Source organism: Dermochelys coriacea, chromosome 1 (genome assembly GCF_009764565.3).
Source record: "Dermochelys coriacea isolate rDerCor1 chromosome 1, rDerCor1.pri.v4, whole genome shotgun sequence".
Taxonomy (NCBI): Eukaryota; Metazoa; Chordata; order Testudines; family Dermochelyidae; genus Dermochelys; species Dermochelys coriacea.
Window position 1 is genome coordinate 115,958,173 of NC_050068.2, and position 27,605 is coordinate 115,985,777.

The following is a 27,605-nucleotide window of genomic DNA, read 5'->3' on the forward strand; positions in this document are numbered from 1 at the left end:
AGAGGCAAGACTGTGCAGCCTTGAATGTGAGGCTGAGTAGCTTGAATTGCATACAGTAAAATACTGGGAGCCAGTGAAGATACTTAAGTTGGGAGGAGATGGGTTAATAAAGCCCAGAAACAGAACTCTCTAACTCAGCTCTCATTTCTTGTATTAATTTAGTCTAATAAGTTCATACATCTCACATAATGCACCTATAGTAAATATTTAATGCATGGAGGAATATGTTTCTCTGACCCACTTGTGCAGAGCCAGATTAACCTTCTTTGGGCCCCGGCGCCTGGACTGTGGCCCTGTCCCCTCTCCACCCGGCCACCGCTTGCGTGGGGACGGGGGAACTAAGAGGAGTGAATAGCAGATGGGACTTTGGGAGAGGAAGAGGCCGAGCAGGGACAGTGCCTTGGGGCAGAATGCAGGCGGAGCAGGGGGCAGCGGGGCCCCTTCTGAATATGGGCCTGGCGCCATCGTAAATCCGGTACTGCACTTGTGATCAATATGGCTTAAAACATGAGGATTTATAGCATATCCCTCTGGCCCCTATGAAAGATGTACATGTAAGGTGCATGTGCTCTGCATGTGTATATACAGTACACTTCTAAATACTGCACTGATCTTTCTGAAAATCTACAATGATTGAAATTAAAAAATCTTCCAGCAGGACCCTTGGGCATCCCAATAATATTGACATTGTTTCAATATTAGAGGCTTTATCTTATACATGATACTATGCCCCCTAACACTGGAAAAAATGTGATTTTTCACATTTGTTATCTGGTCACCCTAAATCCCACTGACCTTAATGGGATTCTGAAAGGGTTCAAGGGTCCACACTAGTGCTTCCTATTGCCGGATCATGGCAAGAACAAAATCAGCCTCTTGCTTTAGGGAGTGGAGAGATATTTTGCTGACTAGTGTAAACCAAAGCAATGATGGGTTTTGCAAAGAACTTTTGATGCTTTACAATAAATCTGGATGTGCTTAAAAATCCCATAAGAGATTTTTTTAAAAAAAAAAAACCTGGATGTGTTTTCTCAAGTAACTATTTAAAGCATATTAAAGTTTATTTAATTGCACTGGGATTTTTCAAAGCATATCAGGGCAAAACAGCAGACTGTAGGCCCCAATATGCTAATTAATAGCTAGCTAGACCCCTGAAATAAACCTGCAACACTTCATTAATCAGACAGTAATTGAATTGGCACAGTACTTCTGTGCAAACTATATGTAGATTGAAATACCAGTCTTGACAAGGGTGAGAATAACTTTCTCTACAACACGGGATTTCTCTACAATAGTATGTTTTTGGACATTGAATTTACATTGTTCAATGGGCAGTTGGCCTTCATATTTCAGTTTTCTGCACAGAAAATCCCTGATGACTGAGCCCATGGAAATATTCCACATGCTGCCATGGTCTTTGAGGTAAGTACTTTTCAATGACCACAAGTTCAGTTCAGTGGAAAAGAACAAATCAGAACTGATTCATTTACTTCGGCATCTAAAGACATCTGCCAATTAATGTTATTATAAAATAACAGTGTTGAACAGATGTTTCATTTGCTAAGTTTATATCTGACTGTTTGAAAGCTAACTACCTGGGGATTTAATTGACAAATACTTACAGCTTTGCTTATGAAAAATGAAACAATAAATTTTCCTGCAGAATTGATGAAGTTTAATTCTGGATATTGATTGCCCATAGTAAGAGCTCAGTGAGGAGCTGATTGCCCCTGAAGGAAGAGAATAACAACAAAAAGGTACTTTAAGCGGTTTCCTATGAAGTGAGCATTCATTACATACCCATGCTGTTGTGTGAGCTTGGGTGAGTCACTTGGCCTCTGTGTCACTGTTCTCCTTCCCATGGAGGTCAAAGGGATTGTTCACAATCTTAAAGTTAAGTACGTGCTTAATTGTTTAACTGAACCGGGTCCTGAGTGCCTGCCAGTTTTCAAGCCTCCATCATCTTCTGCTGAGGTGCTAGAGCTGGTCTAAAAAGGTTGCAATTTCTGTTTTGTCTTAGCTGCATTTTATTCACTCCTATGCTTGCAGCCATTTTGATGAAGCTTTCAGAAAAAAAATCCACTGCAAGCAAGCATATCAAATTTCAGCTGTAAAGTAAGAGAGAAAAAATTTTAAGCAACTTAAAATGACCCATGATAATGAAAGCAGTTGGGCATCCTTAATTAATTATAAGCATTGACACTTACACCAGCTATAATGTCTGTGTACTCACTGTACTTTACAACCCCAATAAGCTGAATTCCCATGCCAAGAAGAAACCAATAAGCTATAGTAAAAAGAAATGAGTAAATCTTAATGTATTGTATATTCCTATGAAGGAACCAATAATGAATTGATTTTGGGTTAAGGGAAACTAGGAAGGCAAACAGCTGTGATACTCACATCATTTATCAGAGGAAGCTACAGCTCTTTGATCTAAAAAACAAAGAAAACTACCTACTGTTTTTTCAACAAACAGTTTAAACCGATTAGGTAGTTTGAACTTCCATGCTGTTCAGAGAAACACTATCCTTGGAGCTGGCTTGATAACAAAAACTACTGTAACACGTTGGGGAATATATTCTCTAGCTATCTGATTTCTTCTAATCATTGTCCTCTTTCACTTGAGAATTTCCCATTATTCAGGAACATATGGACTAAACATTTCTTCAGTAATCATGTCTGAACAAAGTAATCATTCCCTCATTAACCAATTATTCCTCAGAATCAAATGAAACAGACATATTTTCTAAGACAATTTTTATTAATAAACCCTATGGAACCATACCTAACATATCTCCCATTCAAATGGCTTAATTCAAAGACCTCAGTGTAGATAACAAAGAGGGATTCTTGTTTTACCCTAACAGTAAATGATCTCAGGAACAAGGTTAGAGATGGAATGAATACCAGATTGAAGAAAAAAGAAATGTTAAAAGAGCAGTAATTACTGGTTAAGTTATTTAACCTTTTGTGTGCTGTGAGCCTCTCCAGTATGCTCAAAACTTTTAGTACAAATCTGTTGATTTCAAAGACACTGTAAGAGCAATGGGAACACAGGCTGATCAAAAGTCTTTGTGTGATAGCTGGAGGGGTTGGGGGTAGGGGGGCAATTGGCGATGCATGTACACAGCTAAACAAAATAAAAAACCAAGAGAATTTTTCTAACCACCAAGGAGGAATACTGACTGCTGCTGTGGTAGCACTGATACGATATTTCAGAAACCACTCACGCAAAGTATATCCACATGAATCTTGGAAAACTGTATGTTATTTGGATTTTTAAATAACTGATGAAAAATCTGACATCGAGGAGTTAAAAGAAGAGTGTATCTAGCGCATTTGTTTTTAATTACTTGTTGCACACAGTAGTTTGAGACACCTGTTCAGATACCATTCAGTTCTATGACAGGGCAGGAACTTCTTTACAACACTAGAAAACAATGTAATTTTATCCCAGCCTCTTTCCTTTGACTACTGAAACAGATAGTACTGAAATACAATGCACTCCCTCTTAAAGACATTGCCATGGACTCTGCATTCTTCCGTTCATTTCTCTTTTCTTAGCAAGAAGTATGCATGTACCTATCTGAGAGTTATGTTGTAAGGTTAATTAGTTAAAGAGCCAAATCCTTCAGACCTTAATTCGGTAGAATTCCCAAGGACTCAAGGTGATGGCCCATAAATTGAGAAGCACTTTGAAAATGTAAAGTTCTACTTAGGTGCTACATATTATCATCAGTATCTATTTCTGATTTACAATCTATAGTCTTCCTGATGTCCATACTAACTTGAAAATCTATTTGCAGTGGAAAACAACAAGTATGACTGATTTTTGTACCCATCAGATTCTTCACCATTCTCTCTCCAGTATCTTACAATTCTATAATTTTTATTGCTGTCTTCACTGGGAACAAAGAAGGTGTTATTTAGTATTGTAACTTCTGGCTCAACTTGTACCAGACTTCAGATTGCCACTCTCAAGAACAGCTAGGATACATACACCAAAAATATCTTCAAAGTTGTTCATCTAGCCTAACAATATGTTTGTGGAAGGGTGCTGATTCAAAATCCTTAACACTAATTTCATTTCTGTGTCTGTAAGTCGGAATGTTTCAGCCTAATCCTTTGTTAGACATTCATGAGCGCCAGTGACAAAATGGCCAGTGGCAAAATGGTGATGATAGCTGTCATTCGATTGAGAAAGATGTAAGAACAGTTTTATCCATTGTCCCTTGAGCTCAGGATCTGGACTCTTGATACATGACTACGGTTTTGTGCCTGTAATTTTCTGTATATAGGTACCCCATCACCAGCCAGATGATTCACAGCTGTCATGCCTAAAGGATTCCTAGATAAAGTCAGTATATACTTTTTTTTTTAAAAAGCACAAAACATTCATTTCCATATCTGGTTTTATTTTTGAGATAACAACAGGAATAATTTATCCTTATACTTTAGAGGCATTTTCCTCGCGTTATTATAGTGTTATCTAACAGAGTCACCGAAGTTCAGGTTCAGCCATCATTTCTATGAAAAACAAATAACTGGCCTTTAAAAATCTACTCAGGTATGAAGTTTGGCATACATGGCCTTAGCATGAAAACAATTAAAACAAAAACTTTGTTTAATGCAATTGGCTATTAAGTCAGGGCAGGGCAAAAAATATGTTTGTGGATTCAGAGAGAGAGATTTTTAACGCTCCAAAGTCTTCTCTTATAACACAAAATTAGACAGATGCTTAGTCCATAATCCTTTTAATACCTGCATTTGCAGAAGAGATCAAATGGTGCAAGGTAGGATAGTAATGAAACTCCTAGTGATGCTTATAGGAATTGAGTCGCTAAATCTTCGTATACCAATTTTAAAATTGATTTTTTTAAAAGTAAGTCTTGATATACTGGGGATTTATAATCAACTGCTAGGTACATTGGCTAGACAGCAAATACAATACGTTTTCAATACACCTCTATGACATGTACTAGTTGTACTAGGATGCTGTAGTATTACATATTTTATAGATAAATTATGCAGCTACTAATTTTTTAATTAATTTTCTACTCACATATCATACCATAATTGTTCCAGGGTTATTATGACAAACTAAGATCCATAATCCACACATTAAGTATCCTTAATAGTGTACATTGATATAATAGACTTTAATGATTTGGAAAGAAAACATGTCAATGGTCTGAGGGTTAAAGACTCTCTGATTCATATGATAGATTGTTATAGTTCTGAAAGCCTCCGTAGGGTCTGTCTTGACAAAACTCCATCCATACAGACATTAGAAGAGAACCCATTGCAACATATCATAGCAAACACTTACTAATGCCTTCATACTATGGATTCAGGCTCAGATGCCCTATGATGCTTTGTATGACACAATCTTGGAAAGGATTACTAATATACATATATATAGGATTATAATATATGTAAGATGGTATCTGCATATGTGCTTTAATACATATGTGCCTGCATGTATGTATGGTGCAATACTGTTTTTTCAATATAAAAAGGCTAGGAAACTATGTAGGCCAGTCTCTTCTCTGATTTAGCATATGTACCCACAATGTCTTCTTATTCTAAAGAAGCTTGCACTAATTACTCCTGTTATTGCTTTTTCTCTATGCACTGAATATTCTGTTTTATATAGTGATTGATTGTACAGTTTGTTTCATATACTGTACTCATTATAGATATTTTTCTAACTTCTTTTGTGTCTGGCCGTTTTTTAGCTTATATTGATGGTGTTCATTCCTTTTATTTGGAACTAAATGTAACTTGATTCCTCTAATAAGGCTCCAATCCAGCAAAGTACTTAAGAATGAGTTTAAATTTAAGTACATCAGTAGCCTCTTGTTTTAATAGCATTACTATGGTCACCATTAAAACTCAGCTACCCAGTAGGCCAGTATTGACTTTGTTACGGTGACCATTAAGCCTCAGTGGGGTCCCCTTTAAGATCATCTTTTCCAAAGAGCACAGACAGTTTCCTTAACACTCCTAATAAATTAAGAACCTTGAGCCCAAGCATGATTGCCCTTTACTGCAACTTTTTCTATTTTAAATTGATATGGCATAGAGGGTGTTAAAATTCTATAAAATACAGCTGGCACAAGAATAAAACAAATGGAAAAACTCATAACTAACCATAGGTTACCAACCTAAGAGAGTGAACTACATATTAATAACTTAGAGGGCAATATAAAAACAACCCACGAAGCCCCTTTGCTTAGCCTCTAAGTCCTTTCATTGCTTCTGCAGGAAATTCTAAAAACAGCTATCAAACTAGTCCAAAGACTAATGAGAGCTGAGTCAGGTGTTTGAAAGCAGCAGTTACTCTCATTTCAGAGAGTAGGTTTCAGGTAACAGTGTAATAACCCGAGGAGAGGCTGCTGCCTGAAGTTTCTTGTGGATATATACAATATATTGTTGACATTTTTCCTAATAGATTTTGAATGCTTCAGTATCAGAGCAGAGTTCAGCCATATAATCCAGTTTTTGATGATCATATTTAGCAAGGTGTCTTGCCATGTACTATATTTACTAACAGGCAGGTGGCCAAGGTCAAAACAGGACATACCCTTTCCCAGGGCCGGCTCTAGGTTTTTTGCCACCCAAGCAAAAAATTTGCCACCCCAAGCTCCGAGAGCACAACTGCCCAAGAGAGGGGGGAAAAAAAGTGGCCAGAATGCCGCCCCTGGAATTGTGCCGCCCCAAGCACGTGCTTGCTTTGCTGGTTCCTAGAGCCGGTCCTCCCCTTTCCATTCTTGCTGAAAACAAGTGCTTCATCTCCAGGACTGTATTGAGGAGTCTTCCCTACTCTCTTTGTATTGTTTTGATGAAAAAAATAATCTAATTTGGAGATCATAGAAAATTATGCATGATATGTAGTTATTTGAAGCAAAAGCACATAAATATGGAATCCCACAACATTCTATACCATTCTTTAGGGTAAGAATGTTGCTAGCCCTTAGGAGAATAGGCAGGATGGGGGAAGGAGACAGAGTGTAAGCAGCCTGAATCCCACCCCCTTTTTGCGCCATCCACATAACAGCAAATCACAATTGTGGTTCCAGTGCTCAGGTGACTGCTCTTCCCATGCACCCCCTTACAGTCAGGGTCTCTTATTTTGGGGGGTCTGGAGGAGAATATTTTATTTATTGATATTTTGGATCCTTTATATTGACATTACAATTACAGTGTCTTGACACATATAGGGACACATCTTTCTTCAAAATTAACAATATTAAGCAATATATTATATATTGAACATTGTTATATCATTAAATTTCTCCCTCTTTTTTTCAAAATTATTTAAATATAACCTTAGCATGATAAACCATTCAACCATTCAATGATTTGGGGAGGAAGTTGGATGTTTTCCAGGATGGAAAGAAGAACAGGAGTAGCTTCCTTATTTCTGGTCTGAATCTTTTTAACAGGCCAATCCTCAATAGACATCTCTAAGTCCTGTGCAAGTTCTATCGCCAATATTTGTATTTATTTATTTCAGGATGGTTTTCCTTTTTTTTTACACCATTTAGTAGTTCCATACCACACATATGAAAGAGCCTGGCTGTTTCACATTTTGCATTCCATGCAGATACCTGGGACAATATTATGTATTTTAGTATATAGAGATAGAGAAACATACATCTGGTAAACTAAATAGTACTGAACTTGAATTTTTTTTTAGTATTAGAAAAATATTTATTGTCTTCATTATCTCATCCCTTTCTTTTGCTGTTATTTCATATTTACAGTCTGCACTCTATCACTTAATAAATGTATGTGATTTGTCTTTTTAAAAACACAGTCACAAGATGTGTTTCAGACATAGTTTTGATTGCTCAAATTTCAAGGGTCTAGCCCTTAACTTTTACTAGGAATTACATTAGTTTCAGATGCACACATAACTGTGTTCCTTGTTGTGAATTGTGTGCATATAATTTTTACCTGGCTCTTGCAATTGTCCCTATGTGAGGGTTCTAGCAAATGGGTTTGGGAATCTTGTTCCTCTCTATTCATCAGTGGTCCACCCTATATGGAATACACTAACTGCATTGCATATAATAATAATGTAATACCTAGCATTTATCTGTAATTTTCTGTCATCACTATAACTGTAGACAGAATGATTGCTGGAACAGAGCAAGAACTGGAATTTACATTTCATGGGAAATTCTGTGATTTCTAAATTTGTTTTGTTCCAAATTGGAATGAAAACAGAATTTTCACAAAATAAAATTTCCAAAACTATTTGGTTGTGGATCAAATGTTTCATTTCAATTTTGACTTTATTTTTATACTATAAAATAAAACATGAAAAATCGTTTAAAAATGAAAAATCAAAACCCTCCATTCTGTAATTGTCAAAACAGAATGCTCTGACCTTATAAAAATGCTTGTTTTCAACTCTCCCCTGCCAACATGAAATTTGGTGAAAACTAACACTTTCCTATGGGAAGTTTCAGTTTTGACAAAACAACATTTTCCAATGGAAAAACATTCCAACAGAAAAATTTTACCAGCTCTAGTGATTGTATGTTTGTGTGCAGTCTTAGTCTCATTACAAAGGGTGAGAACAGGTTGTATTTGATTCATTTAATCTGTTTTAAATTCATTATCCTTGAATACTCTCATACAATAGAGTTTGATACATGGAAACCGAATCTCAATCACTTGGAAGTTCATAGAAAGTGAACACAGAAGAGGCATGAACACAAGAAACCCATTTCTAAACTGGAGTGAATATTCATGACTCCCCCCCTTTTTTTTTGCAATACCCATTCAACTCTCCAAAATATTCACTGTTTATAAATAAATCAAAACAACTTACATCTACATATACATTAAGTTTAGTTTTCAGTTAAGGTGGCTAATTTTAGAACTGTGCAAAAATGAACAAAAATATTTTCACAAAACTTGGCTCAGCTTTCCATTTTGTTACAGGCAATGTGGCATCCACAAAATGTTACTTTTCTGTTCACCCTGAAGAAATGAGAAACCACCTTTGGCTCGAAATTTTGTATTCATGAACTTAAGTGGAAGTAATGTACAACTTGTTCACAATTTTTCTTCTGTCTATTGTAGGCGAGCAGAGTCAGAACAGAATATTGTTACGCTGCTGGATGTGGCTATTGCTCATCTCCTCTCTACCCAAGTTCCTCAAAGCTGATTCACTGGACATGCTCATCCTTACAAGGTGAAGTCCTGTCTCCACTGAAATCAATGGGACTTTTTGTCTTTGACTTCATTTGGGTCAGGATTTCCCCCCGGTGTCAGTAGTCTGACCACTAGTAGGTTGAAAGTATAAGTTGAGGTATTTTTCAAGTTGCAAGTGTTTTGCCTAGAATTGGGCAATTTTTTTTTTGGAAAATAGGTTTATTTGCTGTAAAAGGCAGTTTCAGACCACCCCAAAACTACTTGTGAATTTACGTTGCATTAGCTGAATAGTTTTGACTGAATAAAAAAACTGAAATGTTGAAATGAAACGTTTAGTTTCAACCCAACTCTAAATTTTTCCTTCTAATTTTTAAATTCACAAAGTGCCAGGGTAGAAAGGAAGATCTGTCTTATAAAAGTTAGCCCTGGGATTAGGGTGCTCTCCTGCAATGTGGGAGACCCAGCTTCAAATCCCTCCTCCACATCAGGCAGAGGGAGGAATTGAACTGGGTCTCCAACATCCCAGAAGCATACTTAAATCACTAGCTACAGATTAAAAGGAAATTCTGATTTCAGTAAGCTGAAAATTTGGGAAAAAAAAGTTTTTGGTTTGACCCAAAACAAAACTTTATTTTTGATGTTTCAGAATTGCCAGCCAACCAAATATCCATTATTCACCCAGTTCTAGTTTTGCCCATGCAGTTTCCCCAATGAAATTCGAACAAAAGACTATCAACATACTAGCATTTTGATCAGCTTGGCATGAAAGAAAAGGAACATGGGATGTAAATGATAGGATTTGGGCCAGGCAAGAAAGAGAAAGTTCTGCTTCACTTATTGGCAAACAGCTCCAGCACCACTGAAAGCAGAACAAGCAGACAAACGAGCGCAGTCCCAAATGCACACAGAGTACAGTAGCAGGAGATATGTTATACTGTTTCTCTAGCAGGATCCCAAACTGTATCCAAATCATTACTGATTCCTATGACATGTAGATGGCACACAGGAGTCATGATGATGATGATCCATAAAAACTATAATAAAATGGTAAATGTGCACAGGAACAGAATCACATGGGCAGAATTTCTGACCTACTTCCCCATGATCATGCTTTCTCTTTATGTGGAGTCAAACATTACTGAGTCATACACTCTGTTGAAAAAAACACTGGACAATACAAAAGAGAAGGGAAGTAAATTTCACACTCCATGCAAGCACATGTGTTAATGCCATCCAGAATTGCCTTTGTTTGCCTGTGAATCCTAACCTGAAATAGTTGTTTTTTCTCATTAAAATATTCTTACCCTGTTTCTACAACTATAAACACCACTCTGAGATAGAGCAAAAGTCATGCAAATCCAGTATTGAATATCCCCAAGTTACATGTAAGATCACTCAGTAAACCAGTCCAATAATAGAAACACTACTGGTAAATGCATGCAATAACCATCGCCAACATGGTCCAACCACATATAAATATAGAGATAGGGACAATCACAATATTTGAACATGTGGATGCTTATTCAAACTACTCCAAAATAAACCTGGAAGTTGAGGAATGTTAGGATAAATCCTGTTGTTCAGACATATAGGACTAGGAGGACCTAAGGCCATGTCAATTAACATGGCAATGGAACCACACATCGTCAGTTGAGGATCTTGACTTGGGTCTAAAGAATTTCTTATTTCTTGGTCATTTGTTCTGGCATGACCCTGATTACCTTCAATACTTGGCTATTTCTGGGCTCCGTCCTCCATTCTCTTTGGAGAGACGGTGCTCTGAAGTGGTATTTGCTTCACATGTACAAATGTGTAGCATGTACACCTCTCCAGAATTATTCACCCTAGGCAAGTTCCTAGGTGGAGGAACATTGATCTGTAGCCATTATGTTTGCACTGTTTCATATTTAATAAATATCATGGGCAGAAAGCATGCTATCACAAAACTTATCCATTAGTGATGTTAAAAAACTGTCTTACATGGCATCATATGGAGGTGCTCCTATCTGCATACCTCTGACAATCAAAATAGAAAATATTTTATATACTGAGAAACAGATATGACCTGAAATATCCATGATATACAGATTTTGAAACAGAATTCCAAATATGTTATTTGTGCATTTCAGTGTTTGTTATTCATATTCATTCACATTCCTAGCAGGCATATGGGCAGAGTCTATACAGAAGCCAGCAGAGAGGAAGAAGCAACTAAAATAAACAGATGGGTGGACAGGGAGGAAATAATATTAAGTAGTTAAACCCATAATATACTCTCTAAAAAGAAAAATAAAAGGGCTAAGAGCAAAAAAAAAAAAAAAAGTCAAGCAATAGCCCTCCCTGCCTTTCTCCCAACACTCACAGAGAAAGTGATAAGGCCACTCAGGGAAAATTATATGTTGTCCGTAAACAAATACAAAGATCATAAAAATTAATATAGGAGGCAGAAACATATATACAGGGTTCAGACTCCACTCTTTGTTACACTGAAATAAGTGGAAAGTAACTCCATTGACTCTTTAATGGAGTTCTTCCAGATTTATACTGATGCAATTGAGAGCAGAAGCTGGCCCCCAAAAAGGATTTGATTTTAACCAAACATTATGATGAAATGAAAATTCAGTGGAGGCTAAAGGAGTGATGGATATAAACTTCAGCTCGTCAAATAATGAAAGACAGATTCATGAATAAGTGACTCAAATTTGATTTGTCGTTAATTGGTGCAATCATGCTATTTATTATTCTCCTAATCTCAGCTGAAAGTTTCAGGCATCCAGTCAGGGAGCAGAAATAATGCTAGAACTGGGCGACATTTTTCAGGTGAAACCTTTTTGTTTAAAAATGCAGATTCTGGTTAATCAAAACATTTTTCAAACTTGTGTTGAATTTGCCCAGTTGTGATGGTTCAAAACAAAACACAACAAAATTCCAAAATTTACAAACATCAAATATTTCAATTTGATATTTTCAAATTTTAAAAAGGTAAACCCCCCCTCAAAATTAAACATTTTGTTTGGGGTCAAACAAAATATCTAGTTTGAGCCAAAATAAAATGTTTGCAACTTTCCAGTTTGGAAAACAAACAAACAAAAAACAACAACCAAACAAAAATCCCCCCCAACATCTTTGTGTTGACACAAAACTGATTTTATTTTAAATATTTTGATTTGGCCACTGAACCAAAAACTCAGTTATTTGCACAGCTCTAAACAATACCATGTGAATAATTATATCACAAATTGCAAACAATGAATAGTTCTAGTAAAAGTTCAATATCTCAGCCATTCAAACTGATCAGCAAGTACTGATAAATATTATACATTATCAGCAGCAATCTGGAGTGTATTAATGGAAATGATTCACAAATGAACAAAACAAAAAAAGTCCTGAAATTTGTCACATCTTTGGTTCAACTAATACTGTTCAAACAGCTCTACTATTAATTTATTATTATTTATTTGCATTACTGTAGCACCTAGGAACCCTAGCTATGGACAATACCCCATGGTTAGGTGCCATACAAACACAGAACAAAAAGACATTCCTTGCCCCCAAAGAGCTTAACATCTAAATATATAGCAAAAGACAACAGATGGATACAGGGGAGCACAAGGAAACAATGAGACAACATTAGCTAGCATGATGGGAAGTGGTCTCAGCACACCAGTGGCCTAAGTGTTGTCAAGTTTTATGAAGGCATCAGATCAAAGGACAGTGAGAGTTTTAAGGAGGGTTTTGAAGGAGGACAATTAGCTGGCTTCATGGATGTTCATGCCAAGTGTCAAGGACAGCATGAAAGCATGAAGGTGCCCTTTGAAAACATAAGGGGGTGATGTAGGCTGGCACTGTTTGCCAGTTGGAGGTGAAAGTCAACAATTAGATAGTGAATGAGAGATGATAGATAGGGTGGGGACACACAGTAAAGGGCCTGGAAAGTGAAGACAGGCATCTTATGATTGATGTGGAAGAAAAGGTGGAGCCAGCAGAGAGATGCAAAGAGAGGGGTGACATGGTCAACGTGACTGGCAAGGAAAATGATTTTTGCAGCATCATTCTGAATGGATATAAGTGGGGCAAGACAACGCCAGAGAGAAGGATGTTATAGTAGTCATGATGTCAGATGATGAGAGCTTAGTGAAGAGTTTTATCAGTGTGGACGGGTAGGAAAGGCTACATCTTAGAGATCTTATGCAGAAAGAATTGGTAAGATTTAGACATAGTCTGGATGCGAGGACCTAGAGAGAGGTCAGCGTCAAAGATGATGCCCAGGCTACAGGCCTGAGCGAGAGGCAGGATGGTGGTGTTGTCCACAATAATCAAGAAAGGAGTAGTTAGGAGGGGTGGGGAAGTTTCAGAGCACTGTTTTACCCATGTTGAGATTCAGCTGATGGCTAGACATCCACGAGGAGATGTCAGGAAGACAGGCTGAAATTTCAGTTCGGACAGAAGGAAACCGGTCTGGAACAGGGATAGGTAGATCTGTGAGTGATCAATATATAGATGATAGCTGAATTTGTGTTTTCAGATTAAATTACCCACAGATGAAATGTAGAGGGAGATGAGAAGGGGACAGAGGACAGAGCCCTGGAACTCTCACAGAAATTTGGAGAGCTGAGGAGGATGCTCTGAAAGAGCATTTAGAGAGGTAGGAGGAGAACAAGGAGTGGACAGAGTCCCGGAAGTCAAGGGAGAACAAGATTTCAAGAAGTGGAGCATGGTCAGTGGTGCCTAAGGCAGCTGATAGGTCAAGGAGAATGAGGTTGGAGTACTGGTTCTAAGCTTCAGCTAGGAAGAAATTATTAGAGACTTTTGTCAGAACTGTTTCAGTGGAGTACAAGGGGCAGCAGCTAAATTGGAGAGGCTCTAGGATGGAATTGGAGGAGAGAAACTCCAGATAGTGATGGCAGACAGGTTTTAGCTTATACAGCACTACAAATATGCACAGTGCTTAACAGAGAAGACAAGAAGAGTAAAATCTATTTTATATAGGACACATGTATGTGCAGCCATTTTGTGGCTGTGTTAGGAAGCCCAATCGTTTTGCTGGCAGCAATACATGAGGGGAGGGATTTTCAAAAGTGCTTGTCATTGGTTTGACTCGGTGATCCAATTTTAGTAAAACTCCCATTGATATCAGTGAGACAGAGATAAGCTAAAGTTGAACATCTTGAAAATCCCACTCAACTACTTGTACAATAGCACAATAGTACTAGGCCAGAGGTACACTAGTAACATAACAGCAATGGTTACATAATTTTGAAGCATTGGTAACATTAAGACAGAAATGTCAAACATCTGGCCTATGGACTAATTCCTACCTGCCTGGAATAGTCATGTTGTGCAGATCTTCAGGTTACATTACAAAAAATAATATATATTTCTAGCCCTTCTCGTTGAAAAGATAACCTTGGAAATGTGACTCACGAGGAAATTGATGCAGTGTTGTCTTCCCAGAGTCTACCCAGAGGAGAGTGAAAAACAACAGAGGAAAGAGGACAGGGATCTAATCTGACCTAAAGTAGAAACTAAAAAAAATGAAGTAAAGAGAAGAAGACTACAGCAGCAGGTTCGACCTTCACATTGGAAAATATCTGCTGAGATTTCCATTAGCTCGGAATGGTATAATCAATGATAAATGCTTGGCATCTATGACAGAAATAAATCTAATAAATTCGTTAGTCTCTAAGGTGCCACAAGTACTCCTTTTCTTTTTGCGAATACAGACTAACACGGCTGCTACTCTGAAACCAGAAATAAATCTGTAATTTTAAAAGAGGATTAAGATTGCTTATAGCAAGTCATTTGGGAAGGAACCAGGAAGTTGGTCTTCCATCTCTCAAATGCAAGCTGTGCCTATTAAAAATCCCCATAGGCTCTCAAAAGTGAGTGTGTGTGTGTGCTCATGTGTATATATGTGCACATGTAGCTTTTCTCCATGCATAAACCCCACTCCTCTAACTTCCTAAGAGGAGCAAAAGTGAAAAATTCTTTTTTAAAAATGTAAGATATTTTTGGGCCCCTGTAACTCACGTACATTCGGTCTTTTAATATTTGAATGTGGGGTGAGGAGAGACCATAAACCTAAATGTCAGTGACGACTGGGAATGCTGATGTTTTAACAGACTTTAACCTTGAAATATGCAAAGCCCACCTTCCTAGAATGACTGGGGAGAACCTTGTAGAGATATTGTTCCCTTTAGCCCTTCACTTATCTCCTCCCATGGGAAAGGGTGATTTATCTTTTTGATATTATTCCTCCTGTTAATCCAGTGGTTATCTGTATTGGAAACATTGGGAATACAGTGGTATTTTTGAAAAATAAAATAAATGGAAATGGAGGGGCTGGTAAGCTTAATTAGCATCCTTCAGAGGCCAAGAAAAGGCCTCAGGTCCCTGTATTTACGGATTGGCACCATTTTTACTCCATTGTGAGGGTAGTGCACGGAGAGCTCTGTATATGAAAATAAAAACATGACTACTCAGATTGCTTAACTGGGAATTGACTTGGAGCTGCTGCTGGGAAGCAGTATCTAGGGGAGGAAAAAAAAGAGCAATACTGAGCTACAGGGGGAAAAAGGGGAAAGGAGGAGAAAGAGGAGGGGGAAAGAGAAGGGAAAAAAGGTAGACGTGGGGAAAGAATGAGCACTGAACCACTAAATATGTCGTGTTCCTCAGGTAGGGCTGTGCTAGTGTTCTGTTAACCCACTGATTTCCCATATCTGTGGGCTAAAATCTGAGCTCAGCCTTAATCTGAGTAGTCTTCCGTAGTCTCTGGAAAATCAGTTTTCTCAGCCCGCCAGGTTAGTTTAGCAGTAATTAAAGCCTAACACTGTATTTTGTCCTGTTACTATTTACATGGTCTTAACGCTTTAAAAACAAAAACAAAACAACCAAAGCGAAAAAACAGTTCTGGTTCTGAATAGAAAATAAGAACAAATTAAATGTCAGAACCCTACAAATGACTGGACCTTATCCCTAATACGTAGCATACCATTGTCCCCTTTTTACTTTTGATTTTAAATGTTTACAATCAATTCTTTCCATCCGTTTGGCAAATACACTGATTGTTTTTTCTATTCAAAAGAAGCTTAATACCAACAGAAGATACCTTAATACCTTATCAGTTCTAAAGGCGGTGGAGTGCCCTGGTGATTCAAATCCTTAACATTGTTCAGCATTATATTTATATTTTGAATATATGTATCCGACACCATACCAAATTGCCAATATTATTCCTTGGAACAGGAGCAAACGCACTCACTGAAATCAGGGGTATTTTTAGAAATAACCATCTTGCCTTTCACAATATATAGAGTTGGTTATTGTTCATTTTATACATTTTACCATGTGTATGAAACTCCCTGATTTTCAGTTTCTTTTGAGGAGTGGCTATTATATGTTCATGCGACTATACCCTCCAATTCTGAATTAAATGCTTTCTTATTCTACCCCTGGATAACACAAGAGTAGGTTTGCATAAACCTGTCCTTTTGGAGTCATTTGTTCTTCACCTAAAGACGAGTACAGAAATTGGAAACAGGGATTTTGTTGAGTGTAGTTTTACTGTGATATATGAAAAGTTGTACCTATATTTATGAACAAATAAGACATTATACATTATGGGGAATATCCCCCTTTGATGTCCATGCATTATTGCCATTTGTAAGAATTACATGTGCATATCAGTCAGAGAATACAACACTTCATTTCAGTTCAGAAAACATGGGGATAGGTCTTCATTTGTTTAATTATAATTTGGTCTAAAAAGCATTGGTATTGTCTTACAGATGGTCACCTATGCTGGAGGTTCATGAAAGAATCCTAAATTATGGAATGATTACTCTAAATTTAGGGAAGCATCAACTCCCTAATGCTAAGGGTGGAGCCATGCTGATAAACATATTAGTATTTCTTAATTCAAACACCTGTTCTGCCTGAAAGATACATAAAAAAGCTCTTATTTATTGCTTGAATCTCCATTTCAGATTTAATCTCACTATAAATTCATCTCATGTTAATTTATGTGCAAACAAAGACACACACATTTTAAATATCCGAAATGCTGGAAATAAACTTATTTTTAATTTTGTGCTTGTTTTCCATTTGTCAACCAGCAAATGAAAGGACTGAATAAATCATGCGCTAATTGCCAGCGGTGCTAAATTTAGTGTGAGATCTGGAATCCTTTTGATCAAAACCGCTGAATATGAAATCGTCCTCAGCTCTCTAGGCAACTTTATCCGCCTTTCTATTCTCCATCTGTCAGTCACCTGGGAATTTGTGAACTATTCCATATGTCAGGCTTGTCAATCACAATGGAATGTGGGAACTATTTGCCTACTGCATAGGAATTCTTGTTAAAAATTAATCTGCTTTAAACTGGAAGTTCTATATTTTGAATACCATATTGTTTAGGGTTTCTAAACATTTTTACCTGTATAAGGCTAATGAGAAATTATAAATGACATGTTATTCACATATCTTTACAGGCTATTTTATATATACAATATATATTAGTCTGGTTTTGAAGTTTACATTGGTTTCTATCATCCACTTTCAGTTGCTCAGAGCTTTCTCAATCAATTCCTTAGGGGCTGAAATTTTAGATTCTTTATCTTAGCCCAAAGATGACTTTTTTAAGTATGAGTAAGATTGGTTTAGCCATTTTTGAGCAGGTGATCATGAAAAAAATCAATTTCCCCCTATGTGTTCTGACTGAACTTTTCTTCACAATTGGAGCCAGAAACTTAAAACTTGGCTTGTTTTACAGTGTGCATTAAACAAAGCACAACAAGTATGAAGAAAATTGTTTCAGGAGTTTAAAAATTTAGGTAAGTTTCAAGATTACATTTTTTATAAAACTTTGTATTGGAATTTTCTGTTAGTTGCCTCTCTGCCTTCATAAAGGATACTTCAGTTTAGGACAGCTTTCATTATATTTGGACAGGACATATTCATTTGGTCTTCCTCAGTTAATGATGTATTTGTTACAGATACTTCTTCCTTTAAGGAATCTTCTGTCTTGGTTATGTACATATAAGTTTAAGTCAAATCAACTTAATAAGGATACACTGCAACTTATTAGCAATATTCCATATAAAAATAGGGGAGATGAAAAGTACAATCTAGTGCCAAACATCCAAAAATCCAAAAGCTTAAATTTCTACTAAGACATTTTTCCTGCTGTTTTGTGCATATTTTCTTGTTAAATTAAACCTAGTGAGTTATTCTTTTATTTACTTTAGATCACTAAATATACAGGATCCATATATACAATACAGTGGTGAGACAGAGGAGAAATCTTGGGTGAAATCTGGCCCTGTTGAAATCAATGGGAACACTCATACTGACTACCATAGGGCTGGGATTTAATTTCTTAAATTTTGGAATGTCCTGATTTATGAATGTTTGATTTCTCAACCATATATTTTGTCTATTAAGTATAAATAAAATGAAATACACATGAAACATTAAGGACCCAATCCTTCAATCACTTGTGAGTAACTTTATTTATAGTCGCCAGTGGAACTACACATGCGTTGTTTCTTCTGTGCCTAAGCATTTGCACTCTTGAAAGAGAAAGCAAAGGCAGGATATGATAAAGTAAAATCAAAGTATCTACAACAATGTTAACTCAGCCACACTGCAAACAGGCAGTATTTTCTGTTCATGCTTTTTTCAACAATTCTTCCCTTAGCTCCTCCCTTGCTGCTAGCTGGTGTGAGAGTGGGAAGGGTGGGGGGACAAGAGAAATGTCTTCAATCTTTTACAGGGGGTAGCATAGATTTCCTCTTGTACTCACACAGTTCCACCAGCTGACGCACTCAAAGCTCCACCCATTCCCTACCGGACCCTGACCTCTTGCAAACCATGAGTAGCAGCATACCCACAGAGTCTGCCTGTCTCCACACCTTGTGCTCTGATTCAGGCAAGCCATACAGGGCCATAGTGATGACTGACTCAAGATAAGTAACAATCTTGTCCAAAGCATCCAAATTATCTTTGATGTAGGAATCTTAATCTTATTTCTGGCTTTCTTTGCACTGAAGACATGGCATTACTGAACATAACATTATTGCATTTAATTTGTATATTTAAAGAAAAAAATCAAGTATTTTATATTTAATGTGTGTGTTTTGCACACACACACAAATATACTTATACATGCTTGTATGTCATTTAGAAGCTTGGAATCACTGTGTTATCAAAAGAAAAATGCTCCTTAACCTAAAATATATGTTAATATGCCTAGATATACTGAGTGTATCCTATATTAGACGTCAAAACCTCATGAATGTAGATACACATATTACCAAATTCACGGTCCATTTTGGTCAAATTCACCATCGTAGGATTTTAAAGATCGTAAATTTCATGATTTCAGCTATTTAAATCTGAAATTTCACAGTGTTGTAGCTGTAGAGATCCTGACCCAAAAAAGAATTGTGTGGGGGACACAAGGTTATTGTAGGGGGTGTTGTGGTGTTGCTACCCTTACTTCTGCACTGCTGCTAGTGGCAGCGCTGACTTCAGAGCTGGGCAGCTGGAGAGCTGTGGCTGCTGGCCAGGAGCCCAGCACTGAAGGCAGAGCCACCTCCAGCAGCAGCACAGAAGTAAGGATGGCATGTTATGGTATTGCCACCCTTTTTTCTGCGCTGCTGCCTACAGAGCTGGGTCCTCAGTCAGCAGCTGCCACTCTCTGGCTGCTCAGCTCTGAAGGCAGCAGTGCAGAAGTAAGGATGGCATGGCATGGTATGATATTGCCACCCCTACTTCTGCCCTGCTGCTGGTGGGGTGCTGCCTTCAGAGATGAGTGCCTGGCCAGCTGCCCAGCTCTGAAGGCAGCACAGAAGTAAGGGTGGCAATACTGTGACCCCCCCACCCAAAAGAACCTTGAGACCCCCCTGCAACTTCCTTTTGGGTCAGGACCCCCAGTTTGACAAATGCTGGTCTCCTCTGTGAAATCTGTATAGCAGAGGGTAAATGCACACAAAAGACCAGATTTCACGGTCTGTGACGCGTTTTTCATGGCTGTGGATTTGGTAAGGCCCAACATAGTATCTAAGGAAAACAATAGATGTTTAACAAATGTATGTTTCAATGCATTCTATTCATACTTGCATACTTCCACACAGCAAAAATTAGTAATATTAAAACTGAAATAAAGGGTAGCACAGTTTATTCCTTTCTTTATGCTGTTTCTCTCTCTATAATCTGCTAAACCATACAAAATAAGAGCTACCAAGCTTCATGTTTAGTTTTTTCCTGCAACATTATCAAAGTTTCTCAATTAAATTTATTATGGTTTTTGTGGTATACAAGTCTCTGTCAAGACCTATGTGCACCCCATTTTTTCTTTATCTGTTATTTTTGGCCAACTTTTCCCCTACTTTTGAAGCTTCAGATATTTGCTGACATACCTCCATTTCATTATTAAGGTTGCATCTTTACATGTAACTACTTAAATGTAAAAATTCCCCAGAGATTTCCTGGAAATACTTGGCTGCTATGGATAATACCCTACATCTGTCTATCAGCCCAAGGCCTTCCGATCATTTCAGATTCTGAGAAAAGGCATGGTGTTAAAATAAAACAGTATGCAGTAAATAAGTATAATGTATGTGCACACAATACACACATAGGGCCAGGTCACAGGCATTCAGCACAGGAAAATAGGGCCCACAAAAGTGGACTGGCAGAAACAAGTCTGGTACCAAAACACAATGTATAACATCCTCCTTCCATACTGAAATTGACCAATTATTTCCATTCCTTATTTTCTCTCTTTTAATCAGTTTATAACCCACAAAAGTGTTCTTCCTCTAAATTTATGACTACTTAATTTCCATCATAACCTTTTATTAAGGAGTTTATTAAAAGGCTTTTTTGGAAGTCCAGTTATATTTTGCTGACTGGTTCTCCTTTGTCCATTATCATAGTGACGATCTCTAAGGATGCTAATAGGTTGAAAAGGCAGTTTCCCTTTTCAGAAGTCCAAGATGCTCTGTGCCTATCAAATCTAAGCATTTTATACCTTATTCTGACCCACTTAACTTATTCTCTGCTGCCTTCATGTTAACTAGTGCTTGACATGGCACAGAGTGCCCTAACCTGGTGTTTCCCTAGTTACTACATTACCAGCAGCAGTAGAGCCTTTTACTGCCCAACCGCTGTTGGGTAGGTATGGAAAAGCAGCCTGACATACCACTGGAGGAAAATGGGCCTCTTGAAGTTAGGTCAGTGGTGCATAAGGCCATTGAACCAGGGTGCTCTGGTTGATTAGTTGATGTCGGTTTCTGGCCTACTTTGTCCCTGCTGGCTGGTCAAGGAAGGCAGAGTTAGGAACACTGGTCAGCACTCAGAGGTGCAGGTGACTGCTGTGAGCATTGTTGAAAATAGCAAACACAGAGACTGGAGTCTCAATATCCCTGAGCTGATAAATAGCACTGATATTCACCATACCTAGCAAGTTTATTATGCAATTCACACATTCCTCATCCAGAATGTTACTCTGACTTTATGCAATTTTTTAGCGAAATTTAAGAATTTTCAAAAATTTCCATCTCATAAATTTATAATAGGTTACTATTTCAGCTCCTGGAATGTCATTCTGAGTTAACTGGATGGTTTTGGTTTGCATTGTTCTTTAATGAACACTTTACAATAAAGCAGATTTTTAAAAATAAACAACTGAAATTAACAAAAGATGTTTTTGCTCTACCATTTTCTGTTCTAGAAAGAGAATACCAAGTTGTCACAGCATCTTCCATGAAAATTGGAATCCAACTATATATTACTTCTCTCCTGTTGTATTGTACCTGTTGTAGTAATGCCTTTTGTACTTCACACTCAGGTTATCACATAGTGTTTTCTAAATGTATGCATTATTCTAGGTACCATAGTGGTAAAGCAGTAAATATGTGGGCAAATTAGATAGCTTAATGCTGAAAATATAATTGTTCACTCAGGACTAGATTCACAAAAGGAGTTAAGCACCTACCTGCCACTTTAGGCACCTAAATTCCAGAATCAGTTCCCACTGGGGTTCACAAAATCCTCACACAGCTGCCCCTGAACCATGTAGGTGACTAAGAATCACTCAGTGCTTAAATTTTTGCAACAAAAATTCCCTCCATGCTTATGTTTCTGCCTCTACGCATGCACACTGCAACCCTATGCCAGGTGTCCCGATGCCTACCCTCAGTGTGATGAACAAAGCAGGAGAAGATAGACCTTCCTCCATCTAACTCACCTGCAGGGCTCAATCTGATAAGTGAGCCCAGAGTTCATTTACAGGATCGGGCCCCTATAGGTGAGCTTACACAAAGCATTGGGACAGGGAGGACACGCTCCCTCATAACTGTTAGCCCAGAAGGGAGGGTACTCACCTTAGATGTGGGAGACCCCAGTTCAAGTCCCCCCTCTGATTGAGGGGAAAGAGGAATTTGAACAGGCATCTGCCACTAGTGAAGTGGGTGCCCTAACCATTGGGATAGGGGATATTCTGATGTGGGGCTCCCTCAGTCTCTGCTGATAAAGCTGTTCCACTGAGGATAATAAATACAAGAAGTCTTTAGAGCAGTGGGCCTGGATGGTGTCTCCCACAGCTCCTAGGTGAGTACTAGAGGTATGCTCAAGACTAAATTTTAGGCCCGATTCAGACTTAAACTGGACCCAAGTCCACACAACCCAACCTGAGCCCAAGAGGGTCAAGTCATTTTCTGACTTGATGCTTCCCCCAAACCCGAGTCAGCACCGCCACCACCTCCTGCCTGTGAGGTCAGCACAGTGGTAGCCATGCTGTGCTGGCAGCTTCTGTATGTGCCAGCTGTTGTGAGCCCCGCTCCGGCCATCTGCCACTCCCTGCTGCACTGTGTGTGCGCTGCAGAGCGATAGGTGCTGTGATTTCTCAGCACACTCACTCCACAGCGCACACAGTATGGCAAGGTGGTAGTGGCTGGCAGAAGTGGGGTGTGCAGCTGCCACCAAACTGACTACCTGGACAGGATGAGGAGAGCAGACCTGAACCAAGCCCGAGAAGATGTGATGGTTTTCCCACCCGATCTGGCCCTGACACTGGTAGTCAAGTCCGATTAGGTTTGGGTCAGGTTGCGGGGCACTAGCTCTAACAATCAGCTACAGAGTCATTCTCATTCTCTTTCTCTCTAGCCCAAGTCAGAATATCCTATAGCCCTGTTGGCTGTGGCACTCACCCGAGAGGTGGCAGATCCCTGTTCAAATCCCTGCTCACCCTCAAATGCAGGGGGGGATTGGACAAGGGTCTCTCACAACCCAGGTAAGTACCCAACCACTGATCTAAAAGTTATGAGGAAGCTTCTCTCTTCTTCCCCCCACCCCACCCACACTTCTTGCTAAAACAGTGAAGGTGCCTAATACCCAGAGAGGGTTTGCAGCTGTGAATCCCAAGTAGAGGGAGGCATCTCCCTGCAGCCCCAGACCTAGGTACCTATCTCCAAGAGAAGGGTAGGGCTTAGCAATGCCAGCTAGTTTAGGTGAGGAGCCTCCCAGTGAGCTGGCTTTTGTAAATCCCATTATGAAGTGCCTCACTCTCCCCATTCATGGTATAGGGAACCTAGATGCCAAACTCAGGCTTTGCGAATCCCAAGGATTGTCTAGGCACTAAGTTCCTTTGTGAATCTATCCTTCTGAACATATGTCTACACTGCCCTCTCTACAGCAGCGTGTAGCATACATACACTATAACACTCCCCTCCTCCCCGCAAATGGGTATAAATAACAGTGTAGATAGTAAGGAACTGCTTAGGTGAATAACGACATGCCTGAATCCTGGGCATGTACCTGACTATGTACTACACGGTTCTCTTCTGGCCCAAGTGGTACCTCCCCCATCTACATTACTATTTTTTTGCAGCGTAAAGTCTTGCTGTTTCCTTGCTGCTGGAGCCTTTTACTGACACAGGTAAAGGGTCCAGCAGCAGGGAAAAGAGTCTGGCAGTGGGGAAGCAGCTGGGAAAGGCTCTGGCAGCTCCCAGCTGCTGGAACTTTTCCCCACTGCAGAGACCTGCTGGAGCCTCTCCCTGTCCCAAGGAAAGGATCCTGCAGCAGCGAGCTGCCCGAGGCTTTCCTTGCTCTGGCAGCTTCCCCCTGCATCCGGAGTCTTTCCCCACTGCATCCACCCTGCCGAGTCTTTCACTGATGTGTGTAGCTGCACACCACAGCGTGGACACCAGCCTGGTTTTCCCTGTAGCTACACATACCTTACACACCAGTGCAAATGGTGTGCAGTATAGACATAGCTGAGTCTTGGACATAAAAATCTGTTTATACTGAGAAGATATTTCCAACTGAGAAACAGGAGTTATTCCTGACTCCTTTAAAATATTATTACGGACCCTCAAACGTCTTTAAGATAGCTAGCTAGAGAGAGATTTAAGGGGCATTTATATGTTTTAAACAGAAGACTGCACCTCTAACCACACCGTCCCACAGAAAGACACTATTGTGTAGCCAGTGCGTTTTGTGAATAGTAGAAATATGTTATCAATGAAACATATGATTTCTTTTGAAATAAAAGAACAATAGGTCTATGACACCGCAACTGTCAACATTTGCTTTTACTGTTACTACTAGCAGCAACTGTTGTTTGAAAAGGGAGCAGCAGAACTTTGCTATAGAAGAGAATGAAACAGATGGTATTCAAAGAGCAAATATTTTTAAGATTAGACACCCTTTTTGCCTGCACCCAAAAATATAAGCATCCCAGGGCTGAACTTGATTTCTCCATGAATTCTGAATCCTTATCTACACTCAAATTAAATTGTTTCCCATGTTTGATTGTTGGAGGTTGTGCCACTTCTGACCATTCCAACCAATATCTGGATAGCCAATGTAGATTCTTCATCATCTCTGACCCAACATGCTTTGAAGAAATTAGCTGATGAGTCATAAACTCATGACAGTAATAAATCTAACTGTAAAAAAATCATTTTTCTTCTATTAAATTAAGTTTTAAAAACATTATAGAGAATTTATTGGCCTTATTTTTCCTGATGTTTAAACAATGTTATATACATATTAATACTCAGTGATCATCATTAAAAGTCAACATTTAACAACAGCTACCATATTTTTTTCTGATTTTATGTAAAGGACCAGAATGTGATGTAGGAAATAAAACTGATGTGCATTGTACACACACACACACACACAGAATTGTTGCTATGAAGAGTTAACTTTTGCCAAGAGTTACAATGTGTGTGAAATAGCATAGCATTTTCATATTTCCAAATATAAGTAAAAAACAGGTCGTAACCGATGACTTATTACGACAACCACTGTATATCCAAAATACATCATCATTAACATTTGAAACCATCTTTTTTTTACTTGTTAAGGGTAACAAGTGCTTGCGTTGCTGCCGAGTACATACTCCTTTGTGCTAGTTTCACTAATTCTCAGCTATGAGTAAATTTCACTTCAGCTTCTGGCTGAGAACAATGGATTGGCATCAATGTCAGAAGAATCCCTGAGTAAGACCATATGAAGAAAGGTTTCACTGTATGAATACAGTTATATTATTTAACTTTGGTGGATAGTTGCTTAAAAAAATTACTGTTGCTTAGCCCCCTACCTCCAGTGTTTATGTCTTCCATTGTGGAATTCTGCTCAAAGCCTACATTCCTTTTTCTCACTATAGTGGAGATCTTCAAAAGATACCCACACATGGCTTGAGCTTATGCCCACTCCCAGGGCTGTCCCTCACTATCCACTGTGGTTATCATGCTCATGCAAACTCTTGAGCAGTTTTTGTTTTCTTCCACCATAAGTGATGGACTTTGGACCTTATTCACCATCTACAAGATATTGCACTTTGTTTGAAAATTGACTTACATGAACTCAGAACAAGATATTTTTATTGTCAATAAACTTCATATTTTTGATACTGCTTTGTGTTTCAAAATTTCATGCTTGGATTCTGCTAATAATGACTGCTGCATTTATTTTATAGTTTTATTTTGAGGTAGGCTATCTTGTCTTTTTAAAGACAATAGAAGAACACCAAAGCAATACTTTGAAAAATGCTACAATGTATAAATAGCACTTCTGAGAACATAAAGTAAGCTTTGTTGTGTTATCACACAGCAGATCCAACAATATACTACAGATCTGTACTGTCAACAGGAAGAATTAAAAAAAAACACGCACAACAGTTCTACAAGAATGCGTCTTAGGAAAACCACTCAATTTGCTTGTCTCTCTCTCAAGGCCAAGGCATCTAATCTTTGCACAAATAATTTTTTGCAGTGAGTAACAGCAATACTTTTTCAAGCTATTTTCTGTTTTGTGTCATAACAGACTTTGTGTTGTTGTTTCTAGAAAAGTTTCTTGCATGATTTTAAAAAATCTCACACTGGCTATATTATCAGTATTGAGCACAGAGTAAAAATACTTTTCTGTATTAGCAATTATTGATTTTCTTGTTTTACTAGAGTGCAAAGGTGACCCTTTATTACACAAAGTCTTGAGGCTCTTCCCTCTTCCCCCCAAAAGAAACCAGTTCACACAATGACAGCTATTTCTAAATGTGTAGCCAATTGCTCAGTTACTCTAGCCAATACTCAGACTTTGGCTTCAGTATACAAGACCAATTAAAACAGGAACACTGGCAAGAAAACATAATAATGCTTCCTTCAATTTATTACTTACGGTAAATGGGTTACAACAAAACAAAAGCCTCTAACGGATTCTGGGACTGATGCATTGCTTCTGTACTGTAGATAATTAAGTGTTTTAGTGGGAAATTGTTCATAGGATGGATATACAATTAGACAAATTTGTTCACATATCATGTTTCATTGAAGTCTGTATGAGCTTTCTATATTTGGCAATGGGTCCTGATCCTAGATACTCTTATGCCTGATTAATGGTCAATATCAGGCAGGAGTTTGCTCATTAGCTCCTTGCAGGGCACATCTCAAATTGCAGCAAGCTCCATTTAGAGATGATATGCTAAATGTTAATAAACTACACTGTTTCACACACACACACACAAACCAACCCACACACTAGCTGGATATATATACCAGTACATTTTCTATGAGAACTGAAAAAATACAAATTATTCTCTTGTATACACAAGTTGTGGCTGCTAGAACTGTTAACTTATTAACTTATTCAGGGCTCCCTAGTGAATAAAAGCATCCCAACATAAATTTACTGTGTATTATTCATGCTACATTTTAAAGTTTTCAATCTGTCATGTCAATGGCTTTAAATCATATCTACACCAAAGTGCTACACTGGCATCATTTTTAAACACAAGGAAGTAAATTAGAGAACATCTTGCTGCACAACAGACATTTATTTTGTATATTTCTTTCCAAGGACTCATTGCCTTGATAGAGAGATTGAAGGATGACAGAAAAGTGGATATATATTTGCATCTGATA

At 38.3% G+C, this 27,605-nt stretch overlaps 1 long non-coding RNA gene across 1 annotated transcript in view; it reads right to left on the reverse strand.

Moving 5' to 3' along the window:
- Positions 1 to 27,605, reverse strand: part of LOC119862067 — a 119,321-nt gene that overhangs the window by 1,984 nt on the left and 89,732 nt on the right. The window contains exon 4 of the long non-coding RNA XR_006280713.1: positions 1,801 to 2,108. This is a non-coding gene — a long non-coding RNA (uncharacterized LOC119862067). The remainder of the gene's footprint in view (positions 1 to 1,800; positions 2,109 to 27,605) is intronic.